At 46.3% G+C, this 22565-nt stretch overlaps 2 protein-coding genes across 22 annotated transcripts in view; one reads left to right on the forward strand and one right to left on the reverse strand.

The window, feature by feature from the left end:
* Window positions 1–12280, reverse strand: part of Tango2 (transport and golgi organization 2 homolog) — a 38908-nt gene extending 26628 nt beyond the window's left edge. Inside the window, exons 1-2 of one of the 6 annotated variants that reach the window (XM_078038760.1) lie at window positions 9304–9333; window positions 7550–7700 (exon numbers count right to left, since the gene is read on the reverse strand). The gene's annotated coding sequence lies outside the window, so the exon portion shown is untranslated. Of the gene's footprint in view, window positions 1–7549; window positions 7701–8812; window positions 9184–9303; window positions 9443–12107 lie in introns of those variants that run through there. The other 5 variants (XM_013362519.4, XM_005334548.5, XM_040291082.2 and 2 more) reach the window with 5 other exon arrangements.
* Window positions 12281–12481: 201 nt separating this feature from the next.
* Window positions 12482–22565, forward strand: part of Arvcf (ARVCF delta catenin family member) — a 58512-nt gene continuing 48428 nt past the window's right edge. For 8 of the 16 annotated variants that reach the window (XM_078038732.1, XM_078038733.1, XM_078038736.1 and 5 more), the window contains exon 1: window positions 12482–12680. The gene's annotated coding sequence lies outside the window, so the exon portion shown is untranslated. The remainder of the gene's footprint in view (window positions 12681–22565) is intronic. The other 8 variants (XM_021732705.3, XM_021732707.3, XM_021732708.3 and 5 more) reach the window with 2 other exon arrangements.

Genomic DNA, 22565 nt, shown 5'->3' on the forward strand with positions numbered 1-22565 from the left:
ACATCTGTCCACCAATCCCTAGACAGGGGACTACCACTGTGTCCTTAGCCTGCCTAGCAACAGCTGAGAAAATACCACATCTCCTGGAGTATTATAGCAAACCCAAATGTGCACCTTTTTAAAGTGCTCCCACCTGCAGCTGGATCAGTCCAGGGTGACCATGTGTGCAATGCAGGGATAGCTCAGCAGGCCTAGGCTGTCCATACCCTACATATTCCAAAGAAGGCTCTGGCCTTGTACATCTCCCAGGAAGTATCTATCCTCTAATCCTCTGGAATATCCTGTCCAGCAAGAGTGTCCTTATTCAACTGGAGCCTTGGGCAATACCAGATAATCTATGTTAACAATGTGACTTATGGTGAGGGTCCTAGGACACATTGTATCAGCTCAACCTCTGGAGGGGTTGAAAAGGAAGTAAGGTCAACCATACAGGCTGGCAGTCAATCAAGCTAAATAACCAACCCCCAATAAAAATCTGAGGACACCAAGGCTGGGGTAGGCTTCTGTATTAGCAACACTCCACATGTTTTCACGCGTGGCTGCTGAGAGAAATAAACATGTACACACAACTCCACTAGGAGAGGGCAACTGGAAGCTGAAAGCTGGTGCCTGGTCCTCCTAAATACTGCCCTCTGTACCTTTCCATGGCTAATTTTAATGGATGTCTTTCCTTTTAGTAAATACCCAGTCAGGTGTAATTGGAGACAGGTGTAATTGGACTGGGCTAGGCTGGGCCCAGAGAGCAGACTGTCCAGAGTAGAGCCTGTTGGTGGGCTCTGAGGTCCAGCCCCTCCCTCATGAGAAGTACAGTGAAGTCAGCATCTCACAAGATAGACGGGGGAGGTGGGGATTCAGGAAACAAAGAGCCACTGTGCCTTAGCCCAGTGTGCTCACCTTTGTGAGCCACTGTGCCTTCACCCTTCCCCCTTCATCACAGTGACCCTGATTGTGCTAGTCCCTGTTCACTTTTAGAACTTTCCAGGTAGTTTTTTTTTTAACTTTTATTTATTTTTTGATTTTTTTATGTGGTGCTGAGGACCAAACGTAGGGCTTTGCAAGTGCTAGGCAAGTGTTCTAACGCTGAGCCACAACACCAGCCCCCAGGAAGTATTTTTAAAAAGACCTATAACTCACAAGGATTGGCTTTTTAGGTAACACCATCATAGTTTGAAGAAATGTGCCTGGTAGTTATGTGCAGCAAAATAGAGTCTGTGTGAGTTGTGGAACATGGCATCAAAAGGAAGCCATGTCAAGGAGACTCCAGGGTGCACTGTTTAGGCCACTGCTGGAGCCAGCTGCCATGCTGATAGGGCTTAGCTCTCTAGTTTTCTTTGCAGAGCAGCTTAGGTCACAGTAAGGATCCATTTGAGGTTCACAGTGAACATGAAGTGGACTGTGACTAGCCTTTCTGAGTTCTGAGTCCTCTAGTGAATCACTGAAGCTAAGGGTGGCTCTGGGATCTTTCAACAGCACTGTCACAGGGTGACCCCACAGGGCAAAGGCACAGTGGCTCACAGAGGTGAGCACACTGGGCTAAGGCTACACAGTGGCTCCTCATGAGGGGTTGGACCTCAGAGCCCACCAATAGGCTTCACTCTGGGCAGTCTGCTCTCTGGGCCCAGCCCAGCCCTGCTGATTTACACCTCCCTCCAGTGAAACATCACCCTAGAGGTATTCACAGGGCCAGAAAGCTCTGTTACTGAAGCCTGCCACTGATCATGGGTTACCTGACTGGGCAAAGCCCAAGCTGAATCACAATTGCCCTGCACAGTCAAATCACCCAAGTAACTTGGGGGCAGGGGGCAGGGGACACCTGGTATATGGCTCTCTGGAGGTGGGGGCCACTCCAGGACCCATTACAGGGAACTGGGCAAGAAATTTTTATGTGACTGGGTATTATAAGCTATATCCTTTTTTGCTTCCCCACTTTATTCACATTAATTTTTTGCCTTTAGTGTGCTTATAGAAAATTAGAGAGTCTTTTTTTTTAAGAGAGAGTGAGAATTTTTTAATATTTATTTTTTAGTTCTCGGCGGACACAACATCTTTGTATGTGGTGCTGAGGATCGAACCCAGGCCGCACGCATGCCAGGCGAGCGCGCTACCGCTTGAGCCACATCCCCAGCCCAAAATTAGAGAGTCTTAAGCAAGAGTTTAGTGACAAATTTTGTAAGCAAAGTTACATTCCATCTCTAAGTCAAATTTGACATCTCTAAGTCAGTATTTACAAAGCATACATTCTTTTTGTTTCTTTTTCATTTTTCTTTTTAATTGTCTTGTACATGAGAATCTCTCCTCCCCCAAAGTCCTGGTTCACCCTCTAAAAGAGAAACGTAGCTCTATGCTCAAACAGACCTGCCTGCCTGCCTGCCTGCCTCCCAGGGCACACAGCGACCTGGCAGACATGTAAGAAATGCATGCACATTTATGTCATGAGGCTCTATGTCTGAGGAAAGTCAAGTTACTCTTACCCAGATGAGATGACAAAGGAAGATCCTGTGATAGTCAACACCATCCCAATAGGACACTCCAGCTCTCTACGGGCTGCGATTGGCCACAGGGCCACCCCATCTACAGCCACCTCACCACTAACCAGTCCAGGTACTATGGCTGGTACCAGAGAGTTGGTGCTGGGCCAGGCATTCTGCTTTCCTGCAGTGTCCAGCCCCCACCGAAACAAATGACCAAAGAACATGTGTAGTTTGTGTTCAGGGAGGCCTGGGAATAAACCTGCTTGGTTTACTCACTGCCTCTACTGACCCTGCCAGGGAGGTCCCAGAGATGGTCACCAATGCTGAACCCTGAGTGCTGCCAGAGCCCACGCAGGAACATGGTACAGGTCACTCTCAGGGAGAAAACCCCCCAGTGCTTTCTACCCACACCTGGGAGTCCCTGAGCATACCCAGGCCCTGGGCTAGAAGGATATGCAAGATGTGAATGGAAAGAAAGAGCCCCTTTTATATTGCAGCCAAGGACTTCCCATCCTCTAAGAACGCCAGTGGAAGTCTTCCCAGAATCACAGTTCAAATTCTCCTGGCCTAACAACCTGTAATTCTGCAAAACAGGAAGAACACATCTTGGATTTGGCTCAAGTTATTCTTGGTGCATGGTGCTGGCTGAAAGGAACAGAGCTTTCAGGCATTCCTGGCCTATATATGCTGATAATGCTTTTAAGAACTTTCCCAACATGCAATGTACTATCTGCCCACCAACTGCCTCTGACATCAACATCCCTTGGCACCCCGGGTCAAGCCTGGGGCTCTTCCTTCTCTCTTGGAATTCTCAGAGGAATCAGCAGGGCCTTTTCTTCCTAAAGGCCAAGTGGAAATGGGCTAAACCACTTCTCTGAGGAGGACAAGAATCTCCAGGTGAGCCAAGCCCCAAATCTCACTCCATGCATTGTCTAAAAAGAGTACAACAAGAAAATGACACAGACAGACCTGCTCAAAGACTTGGCCACATGCCAAGAGCACATGGCAATGATGGCAGTCACTCTTACAAGAGTGAAGATAAGGCCCATCACTCTGACAAAGGTCCACTAGATGGAGAGACCAGAGGGACCCAAGGACCATGTCAACGGGGCTTTGCAGTCACACATGAAAGGCTTCAACACTGCAGGATATGGTTTAGCCTAGAGAGGAATCAAAGCCACCCTCCTGAGCACTATAGACCCAATCTGCCTGCAGGTAATAGGCATCACACACTAACCAAGCTGGCCAACCACCCCACTGACCAGCATCATCTCCTCTGGCATTTCACCAATAGCCCGTTCCACCCTATTCACTTGCATTCGCTGCAAGCTTGTCCATCCACTCCATTTAGCTTCTTCATGTCAAGTCCAAGACTCCACATCTCTGGCTGCCACAACTGGCAGCTCTTAGAGCCAGTGGAGACTACAGTTGTTGCTCCCATTGCCTGGGCTATACAGGAGCACATACTTGCTGGAAACATTTTTCTAATGATACATCAGACAGAAGACCCACCTGGAGGGCTATGTGTGCTGTCATAGGTTTCTCAGCAAGCACTCACACACGTACAAACAAATAGGTTATATTCTATAAGCAGACCTGGCCAACTGTCCCCAAATATCCAATGACACCAGGTATGCAGTGGCAGGAAATGCTCTCACCATGGTTCCATTGGCAATTCCCAGTGGCTAAGAGTTTTAAGACTGTTGACCACCTGTCTGCCCTTGCCCATAGATCACCAATTTGGGTACTGACTCCTGGGACTTTGTCTCATGGACTTATAGTGCAGCTGGCAGGATATGGGCATCCACACACCTGTTCCATAACCTGCAACTGCTTTCACCTGTCTATCCCCTGCCTGTTAAAGCACAAGGAACATGTCTCATACTGATTACACAAATTTTAATTGCTTCAGTGACAGCTCTAATTGTCAAACAGCAAAAACAGTTCTTAAATACAAAGACTGTATTGTGAAATAAGATTAGAAAAAATTTAAGAGAAAAAAAAGTAAAAAAAAAAAAAAAAGGCTGGGAATATGGCTCAGTGTTTAAGCGCCCCTAGGATCAATTCCAAGTACCAAAAAGAAAAAAGTCTCCTTATGTCACTGAGGACACTGTCTTTGAATCTTTGAAAGAGATTATGATGGTTCTTTTGACCTTGAGCTCTTAAAAGATCAAGTTGTTATATAAGTACAAGCCCAATCCCTGAATCCCTTTCTGGCCTCCAATTTGACTATGTGATTGCTTGCTCACACACATGCTCCTGCCATTCCAATCTGCCCTGAGGTTATGTAGCCAGACAGTTCTTGCCAAAGGCTGCTATTTTAGCACCCAAAACTATGTACTATAAACTGAGATAGACCTACAGTCCCAACATCCTGGAACTTGAAGCAAGTCTGTGTCCTTCCAAAATAGTGTCTCTACCCTGGAGCAACATGTAGTGGAAGACAGCAACAAGCTCAGCTCCTGAGGTAGCAGGGAGACCCAGCTAGGAGAAAGCTTATCACCTCAGACATTTGTTCAGAGGCCAGAAATAATCAAGGCCCATAGGGACAGAAGCAAGGCAGAGCCACCTAATCTCTGGAACAGCTGGGGGACTTGAGGGAGATACGTGAGTGTGGGTGATAGCTTCCATGTCCTGGCATGGATGGTGATTTCCTGACTAGGATCACTTTGTAGAATCCATCTAGCTAGATGCCAAGAACTTGTGTGTTCTCAATAGGTGTATTTCATGGCAGGAAAAAGAGTAATTTTCCAGTCCCAAAAGCTGCCATCCAGAAGAAAGTTTGCACACCTTGCCCTCTTCACCCTGCTAGTACTGGCAGAAAAGGTGAGGGAAATAAGAAGGTGGGGATAGCTTAAGGTGAGTTGCCTGTACACAGGAGACTAGATAAGAACAGATCAGCCCTGGTTAAAAAAAAAAAAAAAAACACCTTGGTAGAGGGTGGAGCAGCTGAGCTATCTTTCAACAACACTATTTACCTATCACCCTGTGGCCCTTGAGGTGACAAGGAACACTTCCCTTTGTCAGCTAAAAAGGCAAAGAGGGCATGTGGCACAAGGGAAAAGTGCAGAATCAGGATGCAGCAATGACAGATGAAGAAATACACACACAAGGGAAGAGAGGTATTTTTATTTAGACACAGGGTCAGTACACATGGAAAAGAGGGGTTCACAGTTCCCAGCAAGATGGTCTACCAGAGATGCATGTATCAAGGCTCTGGACAGAGGTTATCTGAGCCCCACAACAAGCTGACCCACTTAATTTACACCAAGTAGTTTACAACATGTAGGGAGTATGTTTTACAGCTATCCAAACTCTGGAAAGGCCAAGAAAAGGTCAGAGTCCCAGAGACTTCTAGAGAGCAACTCAGCAGGGCTAAGCAGCCAGGTACCTAACTCCACTAACTGTCTAACTGCAATGGCATGGCTGTCACTATCAGCTGTGGCATCTCCTAGGGTGGAGTTGCTCTATTGGTAGGACAGAACAGACAAAGACATGTGATATTATGTGATATGGGCTTCCAGCAGCAACCAACAAAGGAGGTAAACACACACAGAAAAGTGTCACTGTTCCTGGGACCTTGGCTGAGAAAGCCCTGACATCCTGAAATCCTCTGAGTGGCCAATCCATAGCAACACCCTACTCTCCTCTCATAACAGCAGTAAGAGCTCAGCAAGCTGCACTTTCTCATTTTAGCTATTACATGACATTTTACCATGACAGATTTTCTACAGTGATACTCTCCCCTCAGATCTTTGCAATGTTTTAAGGACATTTTTTTCATCCTTATACCATGATGTCATTCTCCTTTTATAGTTTAAAGGAGCAGCACAAATAAGACACATCATGGTCATGATACAAAGCTTTGGACACAGAGTGACCCTTGCATCTCATGCTTCTGGCAGGATACTTGGCTTCCCCACAACAGAAAGACAGGCTCAGCATTAAGGTAGTCCTTATGGCCTACGTGGTGTATAAGAAAAAAAAAAAAGAAGAAGAAGAAGAAAGAAAAGAGGACATTCTTAACTGCTCAAAAAGGACAAAAGCTAGCACTTAAAAGTAAGCATGTCCAGGCCCTGTAGTCTGTAATCCCAGCAATTCGAGGCCAGGATTCCAAGTTCAAGGTCATCCTCAGCAGCTTAGCAAGACCCTTCCAAAATAAAAAATAAAAAGGGCTATGATGTAGCTCAGTGACAGAGAACATCTAGGTTCCATCTCCAGTATGGCAAACACCACACATGCAAAAATGCACAAAGCTGAGCACGGTGGCATGTGCTATAATCCTAGCTCCTTGGGAGGCAGGACTGTAAGTTCAAGTCTAGTCCAAGCAACTTAGTGAGACTCTGTCTCTAAAAAGGGGGGACAGGGGCTGGGTTTGTGGCTCAAGTGGTAGCGTGCCTGCCTGGCATGCGCAAGGCACTGGGTTCAATCCTCAACACCACATAAAAATAAAATAAAGATATTGTATCCACCTAAAAAAACTTTTAAAAATAAATAAATATGTTTAAAAAAATAAAAAGGGGGGACAGGACTGGGGGCTGTAGCTCAGTGGCAGAGCACTTGCCTAGCATGTTTGAGGCACTGGGTTTGATCCTTAGCACCACATAAAAAACAAACAAAATAAAGGCATTCTGTCCATATACAACTACAGAAAAATAAATTTTAAAAAGGGGGATGAGGAAGTGGTGTTAAGAATGTAGTTTAGAGGTACAGTGCTCCTGACTTCAATCCCCAGTACCACAAAAAATAAAAATAAAAAATGGTTAGTATGGTACTTGATAATGCACTTTCAAATGTCAGCAGGTATACCAGCCATCCAGGAGATGGAGGTCAGCCTTTTTCATTTTTTAAGTGAGCATATATTATTTTTGCAATCTAAAAAAGAAAATAGAGATGAAGGGGAGGGGAGAATCTGCACCAATAACCTCAAAGAACAGCTCAGTTGATTTGGAATGACCTTTTTTCACAGAGCCCATCACCAAACCCCTGGTAAGGAATAACAAATGCCAGACTCACCCATGTTGCTATGATGTGCTGATTGATACATTACCAAAGGATGGACCCCAGTTCTCACCCACCTAGAGTGTCAATGACAAGCACGGTCCCACTTCTTGAAATCCTCCAGGCCTCCCAGTCTTACATCATTTCTCTACAGACCCACTCTCTCCACAGACATTCTCAAAAGTAGCACCCGTGGGCAGACATCAGGATGACAGCAGAGATCACCATCTGACACAGAAAGTAGTCATAAGAACCACCATCTGTCTTAGAAGGTAGGGACAGATCCAGACCCCACAATATTGCAAGTAATTATATTCATCATGAAACACGATTGGAATAACAATGTACAAGTAAAGACATCAATGAAGCATAGGGGCAGAGCAGCCCAGGCGGAGCTGTGGTAGCCAATCATCTTCATTTAGGAAAACGCTACTGTCATCACTCATCAGAGCAGGCAGGTGCTCAGATTGAGAGGCCTGCAGTCCAAGGACATGCAAGTAACATGAAAACCTGGAACTGAGAACCCTTGCTATAGGGGCCCAAGGAGGTGAGAATACCAGAACATGTCACCCAGCCCCACCAGGGTGCTGGGATCCTGGGGATCCCAGAGGAGGCAGAGGTTCTGCTGTGCCCATCCGAGTCACTCTCCCCAATACTACCACTCCACCAGACAGATCACCTGATTCAGAAGTGCTCCTGGGAAGGGGGCCCAGGTACAATAGAAGCACTGGGAGCCAGTCCTAGCCCTAAATGACCTTGGAAACTCCACCTGTCCCCTTAGCCTGAATTTTCTTCACTATAAAAAGGGTTGGACTAATAAATACTTACCCCAAAAAGTTACCCAGAGGGTAATTGAGCAAGTGTGAGGATACCTTCCTAAGCACCACACAGCTGCCTCTTATTGCTGCCATCACATCTTTCTCATGGAAGATGGCTGAGCCAGAGTGGTAGCAAAATAGCAGTCGGTGGGTCCAGAGAGGTATGAAAGACCTGGCCCACCCACAGCATGGGCTGTTCCATTGGATAAAGAGGCTCCAGAAGCTCAGGGACTTATCCAAGGGTAGAAAGTTCACTCCAAAGCTGTGACCCAGAAGGAAGCCAAGGAGTATGGGAGAGGTGCTAGGCACAAGGTAGGGATTCTCAGCAACTGGCCCTCTGTGTCCATTGCCCAAGAGAATACAGGCCTAGTCCAGCAGTGGGACCAGGCCTGGTCTGGGTGAAGTCCTGCCCAGTCCACACCCCTGCCTTCCAGGTAGGGTTGAGGTGGGGGTTTAACTATTCAAGATACCCCCAGGAAGGCCGCATCCAGGCACTGGGATGACCCAGCACTTGCTACTTACTCTAAAGGGGCAACAGCTGTCATCCTGCTGTGGCGCGATAGCATGGGGGATGGGCCAGCATGACTCGGCTCCAGAGTAGTCCCTGACGCTGGCTGAGGCCGCATCCTACCACTCTGCTGCGACCACGAAGCTCCATACCCCACCAATCTCAGCATTCCCTCAGCGAGTTTGCTCCTGTGTGCCAGCGGTCTCAACCTGAACGCGGCAAACGCCTTCCAGTACTGCATGGGATGCTTTCGTTGGCCAGGGTGGTCTGGTCTCCCTGGACCCAACAGAATCCCTGAGCCAGGCCGCCAGATTTCCGCACTACGCCTTGGAAAAGGGAAACTGAGGCACGGCGAAGAAGTGCAGCCCGCCTCGCCCTGGTGCAGCCTGCCTCGCCCTGATGCAGCTCGGTCCCACCGGAGCCCCAAGAACCCCGAGTCCCCGATCCCCGGCCGACCCCGCAGGGAGCAGTGTTGTCCAGGCCTTGTCGCCCGCCGCGCACTCACCGCCTCCGCCTCCGCCGCCGCTGCCGCCGACTTCCGGGTACCGCGCCCGCGCGGCACAGTCGCCAGCTCAAGCCCCGCCCCACCCTCTGCCAGTGCACTTAGTCATTGGACTAGGAGATGAAGGGCAGAGTAGAGCACCTAAGAGCAGGGCCCGGTTGGCTCTTCGCGCTGTCGCTCAGGGGCTGCAGTAGAGCTGCGTCAAGTCTGGAAGCTGTGCTGGCGTCTGAGCGCCACGTGACCCCATGGCCTTGCTGGTCTCCAGGGCTCCTCAGCCAGCTGAGGTGTCTTCGGAAAATCGAATGTCCCTGAGCCTGTGCCCTCGCGGACACCATGTCACCTGTCCACCCTGCTCTCCTTCCTGGAAGGGCACAGGGATGCTCGCTTGCAGACCGCCCCCCTCTGACTTGGTCCTAGTCTTCCAATCCCTGTCCCCTAAACCCGACCTCTGGACTCATCCATCCTCTGTTCTGGACATCCTCTTGGCTTCCCCGCTCCAGTTTGCCTCTCTAGCCTCTGCCCCTCTCCCCACTGCAGCCCTAATTCCTGATGTTCCTGTATCAGGACACAGCCCAGACCCTTGACCAGGCCATTCAGCCACACCTGAGCTACTAAAGCTTTTGAGCCCCCATGTGGACTGTTCTTCTGCAGGTCCAGGCCTCAAGGATGAGGGGCTGGCCCAGTTTGAGCTGTACCAGGTGAGCAGATGGGAACTCACTGGAGCTAGTCTCAAAAAGATAGAGACATTCCCTGGGGCTTCCTGTCCCCGGTGGCTTCAGAGGTATATCAGGGGCCTGAGCACTGCATAGTTGGAGAGTCAAGGACCAAAGGCCCAGGGCCTGCCCCAAAGTGAGTGTTCAACAAACTATGACAACTACATTAAGAATACTGACAATGTGTTAAGAACTCTAAACCCAGTGCCTTAGTCCACGGGTTTTTAAAATATATATACATATATATTTTTTTCTTTAATGTAGTGCTGAGGATCAAACCCAGTGCCTCACACTTGCTAGGCAAGCACTCTGCCATTGAGCTACAGCCCTAGCCCTCAGTCCACAATTCTTATTCACCCAGTTTACAGACATAAACACTGAGCAGTTATGCCATCCAGTTGAAGTCAAAATGGTGACTGGATTATATCCACTGGCCTGTGTTGAAGACCCTGATGTCCTGACCCTGACCTGGAGCACTGACACCCTATGGAAAACTGCAGCTCAGAGAAGCAAACGCAATAATCTAACCCAGAACGACCCAACAGCACATTCTGCCCAGCTCTCTAGCTGTTGTAACTGTATGCCTCAGGAACCTATAGAAGCCTTTCAAGAGAACTCCAGACACTCTAGGACTCATGTCCAGTAGGTGGCAGTCCTATCCAGACATGCAGCTCCCTTCCTATAGAACAGCAGCAGCACAATCCTGTTTGGCTAGTGCCAGCGATCTCCCTCTGAGCTGCCAGACCATACAGTCCATAGAGCTAAGACATAGTGATGTTGAACAAGCAGGATCTGGGTCTTATAAATGAGTGTAAGGAGGAGGTGGTACGTGACTACGAGGTCATCACAATAAGGGCTCCAGGAGTAGCAGGGTCTGATGTCCTTGAAGAGATGCCCTGTGACAGACTTATTAAATCTCCCGTAAGGAGTAAACTAAACACCCTCTGCCCAGCCACATAGCATCTGAGTCAAGATGTTACCCACAGTGCAGCTCCACAGGAAGAGAGCTACATTGTTCACAAGGGCTCTTGAGTTCCGCCGCCAGCTGCAAACAGCATTCCTATGCCTAGATGCCAAATGGCTTTCACATCAAATGGCAAAAAATAATGGATTGGTAGTGGCTGTGTCATGCTGAAATTGATTTATTATGTCTGCCAGGACTCAGGGGGACCCAATGGTGGTACCAATGGTGAGGGTTTGACCCACGCCACTTCCTTTGTTCTGACCAAGCAACTTGGGTGAACAACTGGAGTCTCTAAATAGTTGGATTAGATCTAAGTGTCTGTATTAGATCTAAGTGTACTTCCATTAGTACTGTCTGCAGGTAAATTTGCTCCTCTTGTGGTCTTGGGGAATACAAGGAACCTAGGAACTAGTCATCTCCAGGTTCATCAGGGTACGAAAGGTTTAGAACCAAATATGAGCCAGGTTCACTGACTCACTCTCCAAAAACTAGCCCCACTGGATAACATTCCTGTTGGTTCCCCTGAAACCACAAAGGTAAGTGGAGCTGGCCTAGGGTTATCACTGCAGGGAGGAGGTTGGTGCTCTCAGTATGGGACGGAAAATGAGGCTTGTGCTGATCTCAGCAGAAGGTAGCCAAAATCCCACAATGTTCCTTTATCACTCCAGGTAATACAGGGGAAAGGGACACCAGAATGGAGTGAGAAGAAACATAACATCCCGTACCCAGGCTGAGAGTTGTGTCCAGGCCACCAGGAGGTGAAAAGGGGGTCATAGAGGAACTGCAGGATGGTGAAAGCCCAAGGGTTCTGTAGATCAAGGCCCGGTGGGGGAGGAAGTTTACCAAGGACTCCGTTCCTGCCCTCTTCCACTCCACAGCCTCACTAAGCCAAGAACGCAACTCCGCAGGGGCTGCAGGTGGGCGGTGAGAGTGCGAGAGTTCCCAGATCCCGAAGTCGGACAACTAAACCCGTCATCTAAAGCAAGAACCTCTCTGAGCCTCGTTTTTTTGTCCCTAAAATGTAAATAAAATGAGGTAAGTAGCAGAACTCTCCATCACCGATTACGTGAGGGATACAATTCGACGGTAGTAGAAGGGATCTGAGCGCAGCGCCCAGCGCTGGAGGATACCTGCGAACTAGGGTTGGTGATGGACACAACACTGCCGGAGTGTAGGGAAGAGTCGCCGGCGGTGCCCAATCCCCGCTTTCGAGGCCGGACAATCTGAGAACGTCCTCAGAAGACAGCCTGGAGGGGGCAGTCCCGAGCCCCTGGCCTCCACCAACGTTCCAGGCAGGTGCAGAGGCCTCGGCCTCTCCGCGAGGGGGCCGGTCGTTGGCCAAACTGACAACCTCGAGGGCCAATGGTAAGGCGTCTTCTCTGTGCAACGGTCCAATCGGCATGGGTTGCCGGGCTTCTCGACCAATGGGAAAATTCTCAGTTAGATGGGGCGGGGCAGAGGGTCGCGTCGCCGGCCTGGGCAGCTTTGCGCACGATCCGCGCGAGGGGCGGGGAGGGTGGCTGACGGGCTGAGCGCTGGGCCGGGGAGGGAGGGGTCTGCTCCTGCACCGGCTCAAGTTGCGGCCCTGTGGCCCGCAACCCGCGCAGCGCGGTGGCAACGCCTCTCCCCGCACGCCTAAAGACCCAGGGAAGCTCGACTGGAGGCGGAGACCGCGTTGCGGAGCCGCCCACGCTGCACTCCAGGTAAGCTCAAGCCGGTGGGCGGGGTCGGGAACCCGGGGCTGGGGAGGAGGTTTGGAAATTCACGTCTGGTTGGTGCTGAGCCGGGGTCTGGGACCTGTGGTGCGAATAGGACAGGAGAAATGGGTTCCTGGGCCCTGAGTCCAGGTGCACGTGAGAATGGGATTGGGGGGCGGGGGGGGGCGGTGGCCAGCTCCACCTCACCAGCTTTTTGCTCTCACCGTCGCGCTGGAGTCTCGTGGCCCGCGGGGGCGGGTCCGATGAAGATAATATAAATTGTTAAGAAAATTGTTTTCTTTTAGTGTCTTCTGGAATGTTACCTAATTTTTTCTTTAGTCATTATTGCCAGAATTCCTATCTTCATCCCTGTGCCGGTGAAGACAAAGATAAAACTAATCTACAGTTTCTGCAATAGCCATCACTGAACTGCTTACAGAACTTACACTGAACTGCTTACAGAACTATGTGTCACTTGTATGCATTGTGAACTATCTGTTGGTGCAGCGACTTGTGTAGTGTTGGGATATTTTTGCTGATGATATCATCGGTGGTACAATTTTCCCAAAAGGAGCCGTCAATTGACTTGGTATATCTTCCTCCCTTCTGCTTGTCATGATCATTCAGCTAAAATTTGGGGGTCAACAGAGGTGAGGCAAAGAACCTCACCCCCCCCCCCCCCCCCCCCCCCCCCCGCTGAGACCTCTCCACAGGTGTGGCTGTACTGGACCGGTAGTCAATGACGGGTAAGATCCAATTACAATGGTACCAACCTAAGACAGGAGGCTGACGCCCTGAGGTCAGCTCATCCGAAGACGGGTAAGGACCATATGTATTGGACAACCTAAGGCAGGCACGGTCCATAAGCCACATGCTTGTTGTTTAAACAGAGAGGGGGAGATGTTGAGAGCCACAGCCAAAGGGGCCCCAGCAAACTTCCAGCTGCCAGCAAGCTTCAGACTGCCCCAGCAACATCTAGCTGATTGGCTCCTCTGCGGTGATGTTCATTGGGCTGTTTCCCTGCCCTTCAGACTGCCAGCTGATGATTGGCTCACAGCTGCCCCAGCAACATCTAGCTGATTGGCTCCTCCACGGAGCTGCTCATTGGGTGACTTCTTTGGCTCTGCCCACGCAACCCAGCCAATCGGCCTCAAGAGGAGGAGGATTGTGGGAGGAAAAGGCGGGTGTTGGGGAGAGAGGCTTGTGGAAGCCGGTGGTGGCAGTTGGGCTCTGAGGGTTTTTCCCTGGAGCTGTTTTGTTTGGCGTTTGTAGTTCTAAAAATAAAGTTAGTTTCTTTTTGACAAGTGGCTCCTGATTTGTGCCAAGCCAGACTTCGGCATTGCACTGGGATGAAGATAGAAATTCTGGCAATAATGGCTAAAGAAAAAATTAGGTAACATTCCAGAAGGCACTAAAAGAAAACAATTTTCTTAAAAGAAAACAATTTTCTTAACAATTTATATTATCTTCATCGGCACTGGGATGAAGATAGAAATTCTGGCAATAATGGCTAAAGAAAAAATTAGGTAACATTCCAGAAGACACTAAAAGAAAACAATTTTCTTAACAATTTACATTATAGTGAAGAGAATTATTAAATATAATGAAAACTAAAGGTGAGAGTAAACAAACAGATCTGTTAACCTCCTTTTTTGTTTACATATTAAAACAATTCTTAACAGTTATTTACCCAATTTAAATTAAACCATTTAAATCACGTGAATAAAAAAAAAAAATATTTGGATCCATCTTTTCATGAGCGCTCATCATATATGATATATAGAAATATGTACATTGGACATACGTACATTCAAACATATAACACAAAACACAAGTGTGCACACATAATATAATACATACAACACATAACACAATAGTAAAGGCCTTATAACTTTTTACAGGTAAAATCTCTATTGCAATGTTTAAAAACTCTATAGTCAAAAAAAAAAAAAATAGAACTGATCAGCAAAACATTAACCTAGGTCTGTATGAGCTCAAAAAAATAAAATAGAACTTCATGATATGGGAAAGGGCAATAATAAAATAGATATTGAAAAAAGCATCCTGGTTCTGTCGCAGATGTAAGGATAGCCAAATTGGAGTTTTGGATATCAGCTATTATGGATTTGAGCTAAATCATCTTCTTTTTGGTCTGTAGAAATCGCTTTAGTTAATCTCTCTGGAATCCAAATCGGCTGCTGTTCTCTCTGTGGAAACACAAAAACAGACCCCCGACTCCAGACAATCACTGGGTCAGAACCTTGGTTAATCTCTCTGAAATCCAAATCGGCTGCTGTTCTGGGTCAGAACCTTGGTTAATCTCTCTGGAATCCAAATCGGCTGCTGTTCTTCCTGTGGAAACACACAAACAGACCCCCGATTCCAGACAATTACTGGGTCAGGACCTTTCCATTGTCCTGTTAGAATATCTTTCCAAAGTACCTTGGGCTTATGTACATTTTTTGGACACATATGCCTTTCTGCAGCACTAAGTCCTGATGAATCCAAATTTAAAAAGTTTAGAGTAAAAAGCGTTATTTTAAGTTTATCTTTGGGGAATATATACCCCTTCCCAATTCCATCTTTTTGCTTTAATAAGTACATTTTAATAGTTTGATGAGCTCTTTCAACTATGCCTTGACCCTGTGGATTGTATGGGATTCCTGTTATATGAGCAATGCCAAATGATGAGCAAAATTGTTTAAAAGAAGTAGACGTATAACCAGGGGCATTATCTGTTTTTAACTGTTTTGGAATGCCCACAGTGGCAAAATTTTGTAAGCAATGAGCTATAACATCTTTAGTTTTTTCGCCGGCATGAAGGGAGCCCATCAAAAATCCAGAAGAAGTATCAATTGTAACATGCAAATATTTTAATTTTCCAAATTCTGGCAAGTGTGTGACGTCCATCTGCCAAATATGGTTAGGCATCAATCCTCTAGGATTGACTCCAAGATTAACTTGTGGTAAAAAGGTCACACAATTTTGACATTGTTTTATTATTTGTCTAGCTTGTTCCTTAGTTATTTTAAAACGCTTTTGTAAAGTATTAGCATTGACATGGAATCTTTCATGAAAATTTATAGCTTCTTCTAGTACAGAGAAAATATGTATGTCACGTGTAGTTTTATCTGCTAAATCATTGCCTAAACTAAGGGCTCCAGGCAATCCTGTATGTGCCCTGATATGTCCTATAAAGAATGGATCTTTTCTGTCCCAGATTAAACTTTGTATAGTGGAAAACAAAGAGAAAACAGTAGAAGAAGGGGAAATTCTACCAGCATCTTCAAGGGATACTATAGCATTAACTATATACTGGCTATCAGAAAATAAATTAAATACAGAATCTTTAAACATCACAAAAGTTTGTAATACTGCATTAAGCTCTACCTTTTGAGCTGATTGTTTGGGTACTAAAAATGTAAAAGTTTGATCAGGTGTAACTATTGCTGCTGTACCATTATTTGACCCATCAGTGAATATATTTGGAGCATTCATGATAGGTGTTTTTCTTGTCATTTTTGGAAAAATTACAGGATGCAATGACCAAAAAGACAATAAAGGATTAGATGGTAAGTGGTTATCAAATGAAACATTAGATTTGCACATTATTATTGCCCAAGTATTTAACTCATTAGCTAATTCATCAATTTGATTCATAGTATATGGAGTAATAATTTTATGGGGAGAAATTCCAAACACTGCCTTTGCTGTTTTTATTCCTTTGAGTATTAATTGTCCTACAGCCTCAGGATATCTAGTAAGAATAGTGTTAGGAGAATAAGATAAATGTATCCATAATAATGGACCTTCTTGCCAAAATACTCCTGTAGGAATATTTTTTGTTGGTAATACAATAAATAATAAAGGCAAACTTATATCAATTCTATCCAAATGCATATTTTCCATATATGTTTCAATGATTTTTAATGCCTTTCTTGCTTCAGGCGTTAACATTCGGGGTGAATTTGGATCTGATGGACCTTTTAGGATATCAAATAAAGGTCCCAATTCTCCTGTTGGAATACCTAGATAAGGCCTTATCCAATTTATGTCTCCTAATAACTTTTGAAAGTCATTAAGTGATTTGAGTTGATCTACTCGTATTTGAATTTTTGGTGGACGGACCATGGTTGAGGATAATAGAACTCCTAAATAATTAATTGGAAAATTTAATTGCACTTTATCTATTGCTATCTCTAGATTATAATTTTTTAATAAGTTTGTAAGTGTGGCATAACATTCTAGCAATGTGTTTTTAGCTTTGTGTGCCAATAACACATCATCCATATAGTGAAATATTTGTAGTTCAGGATTTTGATTTCTAAGTGGCTGGATTACTTTGTTAACATAAATTTGACACATAGTTGGGCTGTTAGCCATCCCTTGAGGGAGTACTTTCCATTCATATCTCTGATCAGGACCTTCATGATTTAGTGCAGGGATAGTAAATGCAAAACGTGGACTATCCTCAGGATGAATTGGAATTGAAAAAAAACAATCTTTAATATCTATAACTAAAACATACCAAGTTTTTGGCAAAGCAGACAATTGAGGAATCCCCGATTGAGCAGGTCCCATAATGACCATTTCATTGTTAATGGCTCTTAAATCTTGCAGTAATCTCCATTTACCAGATTTCTTTTTGATGACAAAAATGGGAGTATTATGGGGAGATACAGAAGGTTGTATATGTCCTTCCGCTAATTGTTGTTTGACCAGATCATGGGCTACTTGTGTCTTTTCTTTAGTCAAGGGCCACTGAGGAACCCATACTGGTCTTTCTGATTTCCATGTAATTTTTATTGTCTCAGTGGCCCTTTGTGAAAATCCAACCCATGTCTGTCTGTTCCTTGATCTATTTGTATTGGTGCTGCTATACATTGTTCTTGTCTTTCTAATCTTTTTCCTTTCCTAAAACCTTGTCTAGCCATAATAGTGGGTGCATTTTGATTGATATTATTTGTTAATGTCAAACCTAATTGATCTAAGACATCTCGTCCCCATAAATTTACGGGAAGATGATCCAATACATATGGCTGTATAGTTCCTTCACATCCTTCAGGATCCTTCCAATCTAATAGCATTGCACTTCTATCGGGATTAGTCGCCACTCCTAGGCCTCGAAGCGATTGAGTGGCTTGTTGTAATGGCCAATGTTTTGGCCATTCTTGACGAGAGATGATGCTAAGATCTGCACCTGTATCCAGTAGCCCATTAAATTCATGTCCTTGAATATTTAGTTTTAGCATGGGGCGAGAATCTAAATTTAAAGAAAGCATAGCCCAATCTACACCTGTGGAGCCTAATCCCTTGGAACCTCTTTCTACAACATGACTGGAAAATTTATCATGTAGGCTTGGTATTATTAGTAACTGTGCTATTCTATCTCCTGGTGAAATTACTGATATACCCTTTGGAGAACTGGCTATAATTTTTATTTCACCTTCATAATTGGAATCAATTACCCCAGGACTTATCAAAAGTCCTTTTAGAGTAGAAGAGCTGCGTCCCAATAATAAGCCTACTGTTCCTTTGGGAAGAGGTCCTTTTACCCCTGTGGGAATGATTTGAACTCCCATCTCTGGAGTTAGTACTGATTTGGTGGAGGCGCAGATGTCCAACCCTGCGCTCCCTCTGGTTTGTCTGATGAGGGATCTGATGTGCTGGGCACTACCCTGATGGGGTTGCTGGGGTTGCTGGGTTCCTCCAGTGCTCCGTATATTTGTGGTTTGGGGCCCCGGAGCATTGGGGCCCCCTGTCCATTTTTTGGCAACGGAGCCCGATGCCTTTGTCCACGATATTGTGGATAAACACCTTGTCCTTGTTCGTTTTTTGATAATGGAGTACCCTCTATGGTGGTTTGAGGACGGTATTCATTAGCCCAATATAATGGAGTACCCTCTATGGTGGTTTGAGAACGGCATTCATTAGCCCAATGTCTCCCTCTACGGCATCGTGGGCAAATACCCGGTATTCTACTTGTTTGATACCTAGTTTTGTTAAACCCTCCTCCTATGGGGCAATTCCTTTTAAAATGTCCTGTTTGTTGACAATTGTAGCATGTTCTTGGCCTGGCATCTAAAGCCTGTTTTACTGCAGCTGCCACAATTTGCCCTTGTTCATTAATGTCTCTGGCATCTAAAACCTGTTTTACTGCAGCTGCCACAATTTGCCCTTGTTCATTAATGTCTCTGGCATCTAAAGCCTGTTTTACTGCAGCTGCCACAATTTGCCCTTGTTCATTAATGTCTCTGGCATCTAAAGCTTGTTTTACTGCAGCTGCCACAATTTGCCCTTGTTCATTAATGTCTCTACATAATTTAATATATGTGTTTAAATCTTCATGTTTCCATGGTCTAATGATATCTCTACACCAACGATTCGCTTGGTCATAAGCCAGTTGTTTTATAAATGGCATTGCTTGTTCTGTATTCCCAAAAACTCTGGTAGCTGTTTGAATAAGCCTATCTACAAATTCAGCGTAAGGTTCATTAGCTCCTTGTATTATCTTAGATAATTGACCTTGTAAACCTCCAGGTTCTTGTAAAGACTTCCATGCCCTAACTGCATCTACAGCAATTTGTAAATATACACCAGGATCATATGCAAGTTGTTGCTGCCGATCCTCATAAGGTCCCTTTCCTAACAACATATCTAGATTTCTCTGAGGATAACCAGCTGCTGCATTTCGACTAGCCGTCTCCTTGCAAAATTCCTCATTGGCAACCTTCCATAACAGGTATTGTCCTCCATTTAGCACAGCTTTACACAAACTAGCCCAATCTGCTGGCGTCATGCTTAAGTTGGTAATGGATTCGACCAAGCTTACAGTGAAGGGTGCTTGAGGACCATAGGTTGCTACAGCCTCTTTTAGCTCCTTCACTGATTTGAAATTTAAACCCTGGTAAGTTCGCTGCCCTCCTACCTCAAATACAGGGCATACTTGAGATCCTGTCTCAGGATCCAAACTATCAACTGCGGGGGTTGGGAGTCTCTTAGCATATGGAGGTGGTGCTGTTGATTGGACACTTATGCCCTCTGGTGATAGAGTGCTGTTAGTAGCAGTCTCCTGTAGAGGTGGCGCTGTTGGTTGAACACTTACGCCCTCTGGTGATAGAATGCTGTTAGTAGCAGTCTCCTGTAGAGGCGGTGCTGTTGGTTGGACACTTACGCTCTCTAACAAAAGGGTCTTATTACCAGTCACCTGTTTTAACTTTTCCCCTGATAGATTTTTCTGCTCTAAACTTCCTTCCTCTGTCTCACTATCTCGAAATACCTTCTCTTTTACTTGAATCTTTTCCTCTTTCTGACTAGCTCGAGCTTTTACTTGAATCTTTTCCTCTGTCTGACTAACTTGAGAGACTTCCTCTTCTACTTGAATCAATATGTCTTCTTCTTCCTCTACCTCTGTCTGAACTGAAGGCTTTGGACTAAGCAAACTAGATACCAACGTCCACAATGACAATGTGCCAACTGGCAGAGTCCCTGGGTTGTTCTTTTCTATTCTTTTTAAATCTTCACCATGATGGTTCCATTGTGATATATCTAACAACCCCTCCTTAAAAAGCCATGGGCTATATTCTTGTATTACATCAACGTATGCCCTGACTGCTCTTGGTTTTACTGGGAAGCTTCCTTCCTCTAACAATTTACTTAACACTCTTTCGGTTTGTTTTTTACTAATTGCTGATCCCGTATTTCTACTATAATACAACCCAACAAGATGACGCCAAACAAAACCGAGACAGAATCCAATAAAAAGGGAACCACACAAAATCATTATAACAGCCTTTCTATCCTCCTGACATATGCATCCGTCCTTTCTCCCTATCTGTTCCTCAAACGCAAATAGTTTTTCCCCAGATGTGAGTGGTTTTTCTTCCCTCTCACTCATCTCCAGGGACAGGCAAGTTAAAACAAAAATGAAGCAAAACAAAAGAGGAATCTTAGAATGGCTCCCCATCCTCTCGCCCTGCCCTCAGGGGCGAGCAGTTTACTTACCCTCAGTTGCTCCCCGTGCGAGCCACCAAATGCCGAAGTCTGGCTTGGCACAAATCAGGAGCCACTTGTCAAAAAGAAACTAACTTTATTTTTAGAACTACAAACGCCAAACAAAACAGCTCCAGGGAAAAACCCTCAGAGCCCAACTGCCACCACCGGCTTCCACAAGCCTCTCTCCCCAACACCCGCCTTTTCCTCCCACAATCCTCCTCCTCTTGAGGCCGATTGGCTGGGTTGCGTGGGCAGAGCCAAAGAAGTCACCCAATGAGCAGCTCCGTGGAGGAGCCAATCAGCTAGATGTTGCTGGGGCAGCTGTGAGCCAATCATCAGCTGGCAGTCTGAAGGGCAGGGAAACAGCCCAATGAACATCACCGCAGAGGAGCCAATCAGCTAGATGTTGCTGGGGCAGTCTGAAGCTTGCTGGCAGCTGGAAGTTTGCTGGGGCCCCTTTGGCTGTGGCTCTCAACACGGGTCCCTTTGTGCGCAGCCTCAGGGCTCTGCCGGACCTGGCGGGGGGCGCCTAGCGTTGCGCGCCCCCGCTGAGTGCATCCCAGCTCCGCAGCGATGTCCACACCGAGCGACTACGGCGCCTCGAGGGCGGCCACGGAAACTTTCCAAGGGACTGAGGGGCGGCGAGGCCAGGGAACTTTCCAGGGGTGGTGTGCCGTAGGGACTCAGCCTGGCCAAGGGGATGTTCCCGCACCGCGCTGCTGCTGCCGCCTGGGGAATAAGCGAGAGACACCGCCGGGGATCCCTGTCTGGTATCCCCGCCTAGGTCACTTCCCCACGTCATTCCTGCCCCCTTCTCTGTCGGATGCAGGTCCTGGTTACTCTGAGTAGTGTGTAATCTGGAATTGCTGAGGAGTTGCCCAGGGCAGGAGTCTAAGTTCCCTAGCTTTCCCATTTTAACTCTTTAATAATTCAGTACTGGGTTACATTTAATCCTTTCTGATTGTGTTATCTATCAGATTGAATATCGAACTAAAAAACTTTGGCTCCTTCCCTCTAAATTCAGACATATTCAGACCCCTGGGTGTCAACCTTTAGGGTAAGTAGTCTCTTCCTCACCCTCCCACCTTTCTTATTGGCAACATCCCCAGCCCTTTTTTATTTTTAAATTTTGAGACAGATTCTCTAAGTTGCTGAGGCTGTATTTGAACTTGTGATCTTTCTGCCTAAGCCTCCTGAGTAGCTAGATTACAGGCCTCCTCAGGCTTTCTCCACTACACTGGTCTGGTGATATGAGCTAACAATCTCAGGTGGTCATACACATTCCACATTGTAATGCACAGGCCAGAATGTATTAGCCCAGAGGGTGGAGTGATGAGCAAGATGTCTCTCAGGGGAAATCATCCCCTGAATACCAGCCAGAGGTACACTGGGAACCTCCAGCCCCTTGGTGACAATAGCCCTTCTGCCTCAACTCCAGGATCCAGGCTGTGGTCATAGAGTTGGTCCATTCAGAGCAGATGCTGCTTATCTTATGCTCCTTGTATCTTTGGACCTGAGATAGTGTTGGACACCAGAGACAGAGTTCTCTGGTCCAGCATTGTAGAGCCATGTCCAGTCAGTTCCTGAGCAGGTAGTACAGGCCTTGAGATCTGGAAAGGCATAGACTTTTCCCCCATCCTTGTCCCATCTCAACTGAGGTGATTGCTCTCTGCTGTCCCCTAACTTCATACCTATTTTCTGTTTGGGGTGCACCTTATGCATATGACTGAGCACAGAGTATTTACTAAGCACAAGAACTCAAGTCCAAAATTGGTGAGGAGGGTGATCCTGAGAACAGCCTCCCACTGGATTTTTCTAGCTGGACTGCCTTTGGGATTTGTGTAGACCCGAGGACCTGCTATCCAAAGCTGGAACTCCATTTAGCCCTTTGTCCTG

The sequence above is a fragment of the Ictidomys tridecemlineatus genome, chromosome 2, assembly GCF_052094955.1.
Source record: "Ictidomys tridecemlineatus isolate mIctTri1 chromosome 2, mIctTri1.hap1, whole genome shotgun sequence".
Lineage (NCBI taxonomy): Eukaryota > Metazoa > Chordata > Mammalia > Rodentia > Sciuridae > Ictidomys > Ictidomys tridecemlineatus.